Consider the following 13,639-nt stretch of genomic DNA (forward strand, 5'->3'; position numbering starts at 1 on the left):
GATAGGCCCTGAAGTGCCTTCAATTTAAAAACTCCCTTTGGAAATATTGTTTAGCTGATTTGCAGGCGTTGCTCTTTTGCGCAGCAGAGGAGGTGTTTATCAGTGGAGAGATGGTTTTGGAACGCTCAGTTTTGATTCAGTATTTAGTTTCTACCCCACTCTTCTTTGTGATTTCATTGAGTGTTCCAGATTGACTCTTAGATTTTAAGCTTTTCCTTTTTTGTTTAAGGTTTATTATTACTGTGAAGGGTTGTAGCCATGTGTGATGGTACAAAGGGGAAACAATATACCTTGTATAGGAGCCTGGCATCACCAGGTATTTGCACGCTGTTGAAGGTGTGTTACCCACTAGTGCAACAGCTGATACTCCACATCTTCCCACGTAGGTCATTCTGGCTTTACTGTAGAGGTGCCTTTCTTTTGCTGTATTTCTCCAATGCCATTTCAATATCAAGCATCCCTTTTTCTCCCTTTTCTTTCTGGTTCCTTGTGTTCTGTCTTTTTAGTTCTATTTGTATTTACCTTTAGCCTAAATCTATTACGTGTTCACTGAAGCAGGAGAGGAAACAAGGCCAGCAATAAAGTTAACTGGAAGGGGGAAGCCCTGCTAGTCGTCTTTATGCTGTTAGATACTAAAGACACAATAAAAATGCATATGAATAATTTAGAGTATGTAAAATATCTGTGAGATTAAAAGAACACATGTGTGTGTCTTTCATAAACAAAGAATATCTGATGGTGAGACAGTTCCCCAACAGAAAAAATATTTGTTGGGAGGAATAATGCAAACACCTGTGACCAAAGGCTCGAGATGTGCACTCAAACTGCAGTACGCAGTTTCTTATCTCTTTTAATTTCTTCCTCCTCTCTTAACCACATTATCATCTATCTAAATACCATCTAATAATAATTAGTCTGAAGGAAAAATGCCAAGTATGTTAAAGGTGCCTGAACACAGATGAGGAGAGGTTGCTAGGTCAGGAAGGGAAAAAGAAGAAAGTCCAATAAATACATATCTCAAGTTTGTCCATAGGTTACTGAAAGCTTTGTGGAGCCTTTTTTTCCTTCTTTTTGGTTGTTTATTTCTCCTTCCCTTTGTAAACCAGGTCTGTGACCTGCTGCTGAACTCCTCATGGAGCACAAAGCTCTCAAAGAAAAGACTGCAGCTGTAGGGGAGTATATACAAAGAAAGCCCACTGCTCGCAAATTGGTCAAATACTGCTAACGGAAAAACAAATCCTGATAATAATAATAATAAAAAGAAGGGTGTCTCTGGTGGGAAGTAGCTATAAAGACACACTGTCACCTTATGCAGGCCACAAATGATAGCTGATTTCAAAGCATTCATTGCAGTCCCAATGATGAGGATGGGCTGCATCCTTGCTCCCTAGGTGGGGCTGCTGGCTGTGCTCCCCATGCAGCCTGTCCCTTTCCCCTGAGCTGAGACCACACTCAGTTTTGTACTCTCTTGGGCAATGGCAGTAATAAGCTAATGTCCCAACCACCTCATTAGAACCAATCCCAGTTTAACTGGGAGCCATTTCACAGAAGTTCCATTTGCATCCCAGTGAAGAGCATTGTATCTGGGTTATGATGCTCTGACCATCTTCTAGTGGGCTTCCTAGGCAGGAACTGCTCCTAAACAGCCTCTTACCCCTGGCTCATCTCAATCTGTGAGACTCAGTGACCTTCCCTGGACAGCTGAAGGCAACGCACTTCACCACTGGACGGGCCAAAGCACTTCTTATTGGTGTGTACTTAGACTTTAGCCTTCTACCTGGCCAAAGGGCTTTGCTGTTGAGCTTACAACTTGATTTTATTTTAGTTTATTTCAAAAAGTGTGGTTTTGCACTTTCGCCTGGAAAGCTGTTCTACCACCTTCATGGATAGTCTTTAAAATATTTAGGTGTTATAAATGTATCGTAAAATTATACTGCAATAACTCGTGCAAAGCCCCTACAGATATTAGTTCTGTATCTGTCAGAACATTTATATCTAAAGTTCTGTCTAGCACTAAGTTAAATATTGGAGATTTGTTGGGGTCTTTTGTTTATTTTTTAAAAGGAAACATTTTTAAAATGTTAAAGTATTAGAAATTGATTTAAAAAAAAAAAAAAAAAAAAAAAAAGAAGAGCTCAGAAACCTTCAGATACCTGGCATGAAGCCATAATTTTGCAAAGACCACTTCAGCGCTGATAAAATTTCTGTACAATCTTGTATGTTGCATACATGTGCAGAAAATTAGGATTATGTAGTTTCTTCAATCAGCACAAATTCTGTTGCTCTCAAACTACTTGCTGGTGAGACACCATGAAGTCCTGGCCCCTCTGTGTGCTATAGTTTTTGCTAGTCTGGTGGGTGATACACAGCTGATTATCTGTAGCTAGACTTTCTTTTCACCTTAACAAAACTTTAAATTGCCAGTCTGCTATGCCTCACAGCATCCATGTAAGCAATATATTGAGGGGAAAACAGTAGGTGTGATTTAGGGTATGAGTGATTACGCAAAGTAAAATGAGATCTGGAGATCATAATAAATCACAAACAAATAATGCACACAGAGAAATCTTGCTTGGGGTATAATAAACGTAGTGTTATTTTAAGACACTGAGGATATTCTTTTCTTCTATACGAAGGCCTCAACTGGAAATTTTTGTGCCATTTTGGAGAGCATGTAAAAGAGATTTCTTACTGCAGGGAAAGCAATAGAATATGATTGTTAGTTTTGTATTGAAGGGATTTAGTTTTTAAACTTTTAATTTTATCACACTAATACCAAAACTGAAGACTCAGGTTTCCATCAACACATCCTACACAAAGTTAATTCCAGGCATTAGGAGGCTTTATAATTGGCAGCATTAAAAAATATAATGTAAAAACTAGAATTCCTATACTTTTTTATTAAAAGGAATGTGTTTTCCCCCTTGGAAAGTATGCTTTTTATTCTTCACTGGAGAGTCTTGGGTGTTGCCCACCTGAAAAACTGGGACCCTAAGTATGGATGCTGCAATACATACCATAGCTGAAATACAGTGATGGGTTTGTTCTAAGAAAGGAAAACCATGACTGGAATGAAAAGATTTCTCTGCTTTTTATGTGTGCTTCTATTTTGGGGGGAGAGACAGAGGAGAGGAAAAAAGCTTTCTGCAACATCCTTCCTCCATTTAGTGCTTCCTCAAAAAGCCTGCAGCACAGATTTCAAGACTGAGGTTTTGCTAACACTTAAAGCAAACATTTTAAAGCTGCAGTACTGTTATCATCATACTTTGGACCTTGCTGTGCCATCAGACATGCATCATAGCCCAGATCTCACAACACTGACTTTAGTGGGAGTAGCATTTGTTTCTGTGTATCTATTTCTCTGGCTAATTTAAACAAATGAGGTGCTTAATTTGCATTTGGATTGGGGCAATGGGAGTGATAAAGTTCTCCCTAGGAAAATACCCAGAACCAAGAAATGTATTTGCTTTGTTCTTGCTGGCCCTAATTGTAAGCCTTTATTTCATATTTTTTTTTCCTTTATTCAGGCAACATTCTCATTGCAAATAATTTTAAAACATGGTTACATTCACAAAGTTAGCCATGTGGTTGCACAACGAGAAAGATGCAGTCTTTGGGAATGTTATTCATGAACTGTCGTGATGTGGTGGCGTTGAGACGTATACCAGTGTAATGTGATGTTAAAATCTGGATCTCTTGCTTAGCTCTCTTGCTTAGCTCTGGTATTGCTATTTTAACTGATTACATGAGGTATTCGGAAGATATGCAGTATGGGCGTTGTTTTCAGGTGCTAGAAAACTTTACCTCAGCAAGTTCTCCCATCTCAGGAGACCATTTTTCCACATGCAGCAGCTTGACTCTGACGTCTGATAAACCCTGACTCCTGCACTGGTCAGTCCCACCGGCCTGAGGCAGTAGTACATACCTTGTCCTGCTTTTCCCATCTAGCTTCTTCAGATCCCTCTCTATTACATTTCACCTTTTTCCCCTCATTTGTTCTCATTGGTGAAACCAATGTTTCCCTCAGACACAGCATGATTTTCAGCAGCTTGTAAAAATAAGATTAACTTTCTGTTAGCTGACATGGAGTAGAGGCTAGGTTGTGCTGAGGTTCCTGGCTGATCCTACCACTCTAATTCCACTGACTTAAATACTTTGGCTCTCGTTTCCTTAGGTTTAGCTGGTATCAGATTTAGGCATAGGTTCTTTATTTGCTGTCTGCTGTTTTGAATTAGTATATATGGAGCTATTCCCCTCCAAGTTCTTATCAAATACGTGAAATGACTTTTTGGTCTGTCTCTACGGGAAACAGATAATATTGAAAATGTTTCCTGTTGCTAAATGCGTTCATTCCGTGAAAACCATATGAGCTGTTGAAACTCAGCTGTCTTGAGTGTAGTGAGGAGATTAGGAGAAGGCCAAAAGTCAGGATGCTGGTTCCCTTAGATAATCAAAGCTGTCAGGTATAATTTCTGTAATTGTCACAAAAAAAATAATCCTTCCTGTCCACCAGAAATTCAGCTGCAACTCTTTATTAGTCCACCTACGATAACACTTACAACATTCTGACTATGGAGGAGTTGCTGTCAAAGCAAAATTTAAAATAAATAAATAATAACCTGTACTTTTATAGAAGATAAAGTGTACGTGTTTACTTTGGGAGACACTTTAAAATCAGGTCTATAAAGGGTATTCTTCAGCTATTTAAATCTTTATTTCAATAAAACACCTATACTCATTTCCAGTTTTTTCTCATTTTCTATTAGTTTTGTAATTTACAGCACTTCTGAAAACAAGAATTCAGTCATGACTGAACCACTATACTTTCACCTATACTCTGCGATATAAAACCTCCTCCCCACACTTGATCAGACCCTGGCAGTCAGAGCCTTTAAAGGGCCTTGGATGCCTGACTCCTGGCAAAGGATTTATACCCTGAATTAGTTCTCGGGGCAGTGGGTGGCAGATTTAGCTGCAGAATGAAGTGCACAGCACCTGGGTGGAACCAGTAAGAAATGCTGAAAATAAGATTGTGCCTTCAGGCCCTCTCACTTGGCTTTTATATGCTTCATGATGGGCCACAGGGAAGTTATAAGCTGTTTTCACAGGTGCTGAAGGATGTATATGTACCACGTAATAGAATTTAACATAAAAATCCCTCAAATAGTGTTGATCCAAACTGGTAAGTTTAACTGCTTCTTGAAAGTTTACATGTGTTTGCTCAGAGTTGCAACTGTGCTGGAAAGGATGGCCCCTTTCTGCAGCAGTTCGCGCACACCTCTCATTCTGCACAAGCAGCTTGGGGTTGTCTCCATCGAGAGCACAGATATGAAGGACATTGTTCTGGTGAAAAACAAACCAGAAGTCATTGATTTCTTCTCACCACAGAAGGAGAGAGAGGCATTGTTACTGAATTTCGCTCGTCTTCAGCATGGGGTTTGGGCACCGGAACTTGTGTCTAAGGTATGGAAGATATAGGTACAATGCAAATCTCCTTAAGAGAGCACCATATCATAGTGTATGAGTTACTTCTCTCAACATTCTTCCTGGGAAGCTTGCTTCCTGGAGTTCTGGCTGTTTTGGTTTTTTCTCAAACTGACATAATTTCAACAGAGGAATGGCCAATGCCCGAGTGTCTATCCAGAGTCTCTAGTGTCCAGGTGAAGCTAGAGATGAAGCTTTGGACTCTCCAGGGACGAAGAGAACAGAGATCTGAAAGTCTTTTGTGTCCCTTTTTACCACTGAGATGTTAGGTGATATGACAATCCACATATTCCTGTTGCAATTAAATTGGCTAGAGCTATACAGCGCACAGCTACCTTCCGTGTTGAGTCCTTCAGGGAATTCAGATGCTGGGTCAAGGTGGCTAAAGGATCCCCACTGGGTACAAATAGGAAAGATACTCTGAGCATCGGCAGCATTTCTGGCTTGATGCAGAAGTTGGCTGATAGGGACCATGCAAAATGTAAGTGACTAATATCTTAGATGCAAACTTTAGATTACACTCTTGAGCTTGGGTTCCTAAATTCTGTCCAAGCTCTTTGTGGCCCCCAGGTAGCTTCAGTCTTGACAGAATTTCATAAGTCAGCATCAAGCTGGAATATCCATTGAGAGTCATTATCTTGTAACTCTTGAGTTTCAACAGGTTGGGAAGTTTTCAGTGCCAGGAACCTTTTTCCCAGCTTATGCTAAGAAACCTGAGGCAGTCATTATTAGCTCTCTTAACGTCCTGAGGAATTTTGCCAGAGACTCTGAAGGTACAGATTTAAGTATATCCTTGACAATAGATACTAGTGGCATTGCTACATTTATTCAGGGTAAAACTCGAGCTATCCTCTTTTCAGAAGAAAAACTATTTTTAGGTATGTATATCTGCTAGTTCTCCTTCAAATAATGTAAGTTAGTGAACTAATACACATTTCTGGTACTCTTGGACTCAGCATAACCATGGAGTAAGTAACAGTAGAAATCATATTGGAAAAAATCGATGTCGTTACTCCCCTTCCTGGTCAAAATAATGCATAATTTGTTAAAACAATAATTAGTTAAATCTTGACTGTTAATATTTTCATATTAATCCTCATAGTGTACCATAGAAGTAGGAAAATATTTATGTATCATGAAGTTTTTGCAAAGCAGTTTAATGACTTGAATGGCTAGACATGACAAGAGTTGGTATCAAAGTTGAAATAGAGGCTTGGGTTTTATTTTTCTTTTTTTTAATACATTAATTATCTCAACTATTATTGATCCCAGATCATTCCCACTCTGTTTCTGTACAATATTTCCTTCTTTTAGAGAATAAATAGATTTGGTTTTGAATGCGATGTGAGCAGTTTTTATCAAATCCATACATTCAAAAACCAGGAAAAAATGAAATATGAAAAATAATGAGACTTTAGAAATATGTAATTGTCAGTCTGTTTTTGAACCCACTGAGATTCCTATTTTCACCATACTCTTAGCAATACTGGCAATCAGGAACTTCCTTTTTAAAAAATTATGTAAACTGAGATTCTGTGTGATCACCTATCTCCAGGTACTGGGGATGTCAGGTAAATCAGCCAAAAGAAGGTGCAGGGTGAAACTATAGTCCTAAGGAACCATCAGGTTTTGGACCCAGGTGATGTGTTTGGTACATGCGAGTACATGTGCCTGCTTCTGGATTCCTGACCTACCTTCTGGAGTTTGAGTCTGGACCTATGACAAAACAGCTTCTAGTAATTACAAGTGTTTGGCTTACTAAGAGCTGGTGGGTCCTTTTCACTGCTAGAAAGAGCACTTGTAAATTTCCAAGGCTCTTGGCCAAGAAAACTGTGTTCTGCTCTGAAATATTGGTCTATTTCACCACTCCAAACACACATCCATCAAGTTAGAACTGGCATGTGTGGATTTATGAATTCTTGTGGGGGAGGAAAGAACTTCATGCAGACTAAATTGCACAGGACATCATTCACTAGCCATGATCAGTTGTTCATTTCAGTCTGTCATCTCTGTACCTGAATATTTAATTCTAATCTCTCTTTCAGTCTGCTTCACTATGGGTTTGGTTATCGGTTTTCTTAATTTTTTGTCATTAGTAATAACAGACCCTGTTATTTTGGAACTATGGTCCTTTCTGGTTTTGAGAGGCAACTTTAAGAAAAAGAATTAAAGAAATACATTTGTCATGCATGAGTGATGACATCTTCAATTTAGTGAAATTAATTATAATGCTCTGTTGACCTGGGGTATATGCATTGAAGGTCCATTGTTGTGTGGAATATACGTACCTTTAAGCTAGAAAGTTTTTCAGAGCACCCATCTCACAAATAATTACACACAGCGCTTATTACATTGCACATCCTTTGAAAAAGTCAAGGAGGTACCACAGTACTGAAGCATTTCACAGTGATGAAGTATTCTAAGGCAGTTGAAACAGAAATTTGAAAACCTAGAATATCTTACTTTAGAAAGCTTTTTAATATTTTCAGTGTTTTTTGAATCCTTTTGAGCTTTACTCCTCAGTAAAAGTAACAATATAATTATATGTACAATGTGTACATTTTCCATGAATTCCTGTTTGAGGTTCGCAATTTCTAGTCCGGTAAGAACTAAACAGATAAATTAGTTAAAATCAGGAAGAAATTAGAGTGATTAAATTTACTTATTTATTTCAAAACCACCACAAAATATTTCTTTAGTCTGATGGATACCTTACCTGAATTGTTAAAACAACTCTGGTGAAAACTACTATATCTGAGGCCCAATTTAGAGAAGATTATAGTGTGAAATATTTATGAAAGAAAATGTTGGGGTTTATATCAGATTGGGTTACACTTCTGAATAAGTATAATTAGGGAGCAAAAGTTCATCTAGTTTTTGGAGATGAAATCCTATTTGCAGATGATCATAGTTACGTACAATTTTTAGTACAATACAAGCAGAGGCACATAGTTTTTCACTCCCTTGTCAATCTGTTAGAATAGACACAGAGAAACTTAACTGCTGCTAGGGAGTTTTATCATGCACAGTTGTAATCACCTGGACATGTGCTACAAGTATGTGTGGAAACCTGTCTGCACATGGTAAAGACCTATAATTAGAAATTAAGGGCTTGTAAAGACTTACCTGAAAACCTGGCCCTATTTTTCTGCCTGGTTTATATGTAAAACAAACTTTCTAGGAAAGGTTTTCTTTATTAACATTCCTCATTTTAAACCTGTGCATACCAGACCTTGTCAGGATTTAAAACATAAATTTCAATTTTAAAATAACTATAGAAATTAATCTTGTGGAAATCATTAAATTTTGCATTTGAAAACCCAAAACACTACTTTTGTGATGGAGCTGTGCCATTTGTGCGATTTGTTGAACTGAACTGAAACATTTCCTTTGCCTTTCATTTAACATTAATTTGTATTTTAGCTGCTTTGGGTCTTAGTAGGTTTTATTCTGCCATTCTTCCCTGCTGTTCTTTTCTACAGGCTCAGTTCCTTGATTAAACTATATTTTTCTTTATGTACCACACTTTGCCTTCTGATTGAACCATTTTAGCCATCACAAAATATCCCATTGGTTTTGCAGCCCAGAAAAAAGTAGAAAGTACCTTATGAAGGGAGGGTGAGGTTTTCATGTGGTTGTTAATACATTTCAAGATTTTGTACCTGGGACGAGAATTTTGAGCAATTTTTAAGTGAAAAGTATAAAACTGGTGTGTCAGTGAAGCCCCTGAGATTTGATAAAGTTGCAAGTGTCCTGCTGCATCTAAATGCAGATTACCTACATATCATTAAACCCACAGAGTTTTTATCTCAGTGGAAAAACTGTATCTGAACCAATTTCTGCAGCTCTAATAGAAATTCTCAGTGCCACATGTAGGGGGAAAATCTGCTCAGTATACATCCCATAAGAGGCAATAGTCCCAAGAGGTAAAATAACACCATAATCTTTCCACATGGCTTCTGTAATGGGAATACTGTAGAGTATAATTTATTGAAAGCTGCCAATATTGTATGTAAAAGCCTTGCTCAAGGAGAAATTACATCAGTCTTTAACCCTTAATAGCCGTACTTTGAATCATAGAAATGTTGGCCGGAGAGAACCTCTGGGGTTTATTTAGGCCAACCAGGCAGCTGAAACAGGACTGTCACCAGCACTACATCAGGTCAGACACGGCATGCTCCAGCCAAGTCCTCAAAAATAGCAAGGCTGGAGAGGCCTCCATCTTTTGGGGTAGCTTGTTCTAGGGTTACACTTCCCACCTTGGGGAGCTCTGTATCCGTTTGCTAAAACATTCATTTCTATTACACATTGATGTAAAAGGATGTTTTGTTAGGATGTCTCAGAAATTTCTGCCTCTGGTTTCAAAGCTCAATGGCCTGGCTGTTCAAATTACAATGTCTCAATCCAGTTTAAACCCACAAAACCTCTGAAAAGATTTTGAAATCTTTTTGGCAGCTGCTTCAATATTTGATTGGACTGCCTCTTTCAGCCCCATCACATAGCTAGATATCCTAGGGTGTCAGAATGCCATATTACATTCCATAGACACCCCATCACAACTAAAATTGCTTTTCTTTTCTTCTATAGCACAAGCATGCCTTACATTTTTAATCTAGAAATGTCTTCAGTGTATAGTCCTATTTGCTATTTATTTATCCTTTCTTCTGCCCTTTAACAGAGCAGGTGCTTGATGAAAGAAAGGCTTTCCTGCTACTAGAATAGAAAATCATTTCCATATAAAAATGAAGAAATTGTTCAAGACTTTTCTTTTCAGACTTTCTTCCATTTTCACATACCTTGGAAAACATTTGTGCTTCTTTTGTACTTGCAGGTGACAGTGCTTAAGGGTAACTAGTAACTGCTTTCAGCAAAAGAAACCAATGTGGAGTTGTGAGAGTATGTCATAGCATTCTACAGTCTATAAAGTTTAACACAAGCCAGGTTCTGTAAAACTAATTATACCTAATTATTCCTAACTATTTTTCATTGTCAGATCTAAGATAGGTACAGATAAAAATGCTAATGCTTAGGATTTCCTTATGTCACACACTTTAAAAATACCTGTCAGATCTGCAGAAACAGGTGTTATATTTCAGAACTGCTGTAACTTTAAATATGTAGTGTGCCTTCTTATTAAGACATTAGCTTTCTTCTTTAGTTTTTATTCCTTTTCTACATTGAGCCTTCATTACATTGCAAATTCTTGTTTTGCTATTACGTTAAGATAGACTCTGGAGCCAGATATCCCCAGCTGTTGATTTTCCCCTCACAAAAGCCAAATAAGTTTGAATCTCAACATCCTTGATTGAAACAACATATAGAAAAAAATCATATTGAAAAAAATGTACTTAGGTTGTGCTTCAAGGATTAGAAAATTAAGACAAGGCAAGATAAATGAAGTGTTAATACTGTTTATCGCCTGGCTGTCTGACTCAGGCAGTGTCCTGGTCCAGAAAGCAACACAGTGGTTCATTAGGTGAGAAGGCAGAGGAAAAGAATTAGACAATATTGCAAAATCTATGGAGCATGCAAGGAAAGGATTGTAGTGAGGGTCAGCATACTTAGCTGCTCTCTAACTTGCATGGATGTTATCAGTACAGAAGACAAGGAGAAACGGATGTCATGTAGACTGCAACAGTCTATACTGACACAAACCGAACTCCATCCTGTCATACCATCCCCTGTGTGATTATGCAGGCTAGTCAAATATAAACTAGCATAGTTTTGTTGTAATTCTGCAACTACCCTTTCATTTGTAACTAGACCTACTAAAGGAAATGCTTCTGTGCTGAGGCATCTGCCCATGTTTTACCCAGATGGGAGGCTGTATTTGAACAGGTAGAAGCTGCTGAAAATTGTCTTAATTGATGGAGCAGGGGACACGATAGGAGAAGGGAAGGGATCAGCTGTCAGGGACCACCCATGGCATTACTCAGCTTTGAAAAGCAGAGAGGACTCGTACAGAGGAGTTTATAAGTAAACAGCCCCACTCTCACCGATCATGGGCAGTTAAACAGGCAGTATAAAAATACATGTAGCATATTACAATGTTTTCATAAAAAATATAGTCCTCTTGATATCTTGCTGTTGCAAATAAGTAATACTTTCTTTTAGAGAGATTTTAAGGAATTGATTACCACTGTCATTGCCCCCAGGTGAATCTATTCAAATTCTGAGTCAGGACTGTCAATATACTCACCGTTAGGACTGAGAAATTGCCATGTAAATAAAGTACTGAAATGCTTTAGCCTGAGTTTTTCTGAGGGGAAGACCTGAGCAGGTGAGAACATCAGGGCAGAAGTGAGATTAATTTACCAGCTATGCCACATTGCACACATACAACCCCAAAGTTTTGCTAGCAACCTTAAAACTGACTTCCTTCAAGTTGTCATCTTGTGGGATTTTTTTGCGTATTTTGATAATACAGGTTTCATTTTAATGTAATCTGTATTGCTTATGGAGGAGAGTACTTATTTCTTAAAAAAGACAGAAATATATCACCTGTAGTAACTCAAATCCTTTTTGGCATGAATTGGACTCCAAACATATAAAACTGCAAAGCAGGTTTCTAACACTGTAGCTGACAGCACAAAAAAAAGTCATTACTATTAATTTTATTGCAACAGCACCTGCGGTCTCTAGTTATGGGTCAAGACCCTCCTGTCCTCGTTGCTGGATTAACACAGGGTGAAAAGGCTGCTCTTGCCCAAAAGAGTATTACAGTCTAAGAAAAGTTCTAACGGATGGGTACAGACTGATGGAGCACAGGGAAGCAAAGAGGGTATAGACAGACATGCGCTTTGCACTGAATGGACTAGAAGTGTTGTTTCCAATTCCAACCTTAGCTGCAAGACATTTGATAGCCCAGAAAAGGACAGTGACAACCAGTTTGCCTAAGGAACAGTAACATTAAATGCTGAGACTCTTTGTGAAGTGACAGTGTGACCCTCTCCTTAAAGGAAATGATTTGCAAATGATTTATATACATCTAATTATATGCTTACAATTTTATTTCTTAAGTTAGCTATTTTTAGACTTTTATATTTTACTTGTAATCTAAAAATTAAATTAACATTATATAATATTTGTTAATTTGCTTATGTTACTGATCTCTTTAAACCTTAAAAAAAATCTTGGCTGTTTTAGGGGAGGGACGAATCAGGATAATTAAAAAGTATCAAAGGCATTTGTCTTCACTACAAATACGTTAATGGTGTTAGAGCTGTTTATAAAGTATTCCTAGAGAAACAAAAAAGTTTAATTAAAACAGTTAGCTATATGTAGCGCTTTGTATGTATTGACTGACACAGTCATGGAAAGCTGATACTGAAAATATCCCCATTTTGTCTATTCAATGAAGTGGGGAAGAGAAAAAGCCTGTTGTCTTGCAAAAGCAAAAAAGACTTAAATCTCCTACAATCTCCAAATATAGCCATCTAACAAATTACTGTTAGGAAGAGCTGTACATGCTTACCACAGAGAAGAAGAGTTTGCAGTACATTTATTTTCTCAATTTACCTGCTCCTTGATAAATGAGACTGAAGGAATTTATGACCTAGTTCTGCAGGAATGCAGGTGCACTTACCATGTACACTGGAGCTTCTATGCAACAGTAAGTATAAATGTTTAGAGAATTATCATAAAATACCAGGAGGAATGTGTTGCTTGCAGATCTGCTGAGTTAGCTCTCAAAATTCTTATATATAGCTCTTACATGTAAAACAGTCAGGTCTCTACCTTGGAATAGATGCATCTCTATTGTAAGAGGAATCTTTATTGTGTTATACTGTAAGACTTGTGAATGCATATTGAAGTCTTCCTCATCACTGTGAACAAAAGAGCTGTGCAGCTGTCTTATTTGTTTAGACATCTTCAGAATATCAGTTGCATGTCCCAGAGATGCAATCTGCAGTCTTATGTGGCAGCAAGGTGGTGACACAGTGTAGGCTGAGAGGGACAAGCCACCCAAAGCCTGCCCAGTCAGCATGCAGGGCCAGCCCACCAAGCGGGACAAGCACAGCTATCCAGCTCCCATTCCACATTGTAAACGGTCCGGGAGGAAAAGTCCTCCAGTAATAACCTCTAGGGTCATGCAGAGCTTCAGCTAGCTTTTTGGAGACTATTTTGGAGCTCCATTCGAAGGGACATGTCTCCC

The 13,639-nt window shown here is 38.2% G+C and overlaps 1 protein-coding gene across 3 annotated transcripts in view; it reads left to right on the forward strand.

Annotated features, from left to right (window-relative positions):
• The window catches only part of KCNH8 (potassium voltage-gated channel subfamily H member 8), a 195,918-nt gene that overhangs the window by 124,380 nt on the left and 57,899 nt on the right, over positions 1-13,639 (forward strand). The window lies entirely within an intron of this gene.

Source organism: Falco peregrinus, chromosome 5, assembly GCF_023634155.1.
Source record: "Falco peregrinus isolate bFalPer1 chromosome 5, bFalPer1.pri, whole genome shotgun sequence".
NCBI classification, from domain to species: domain Eukaryota; kingdom Metazoa; phylum Chordata; class Aves; order Falconiformes; family Falconidae; genus Falco; species Falco peregrinus.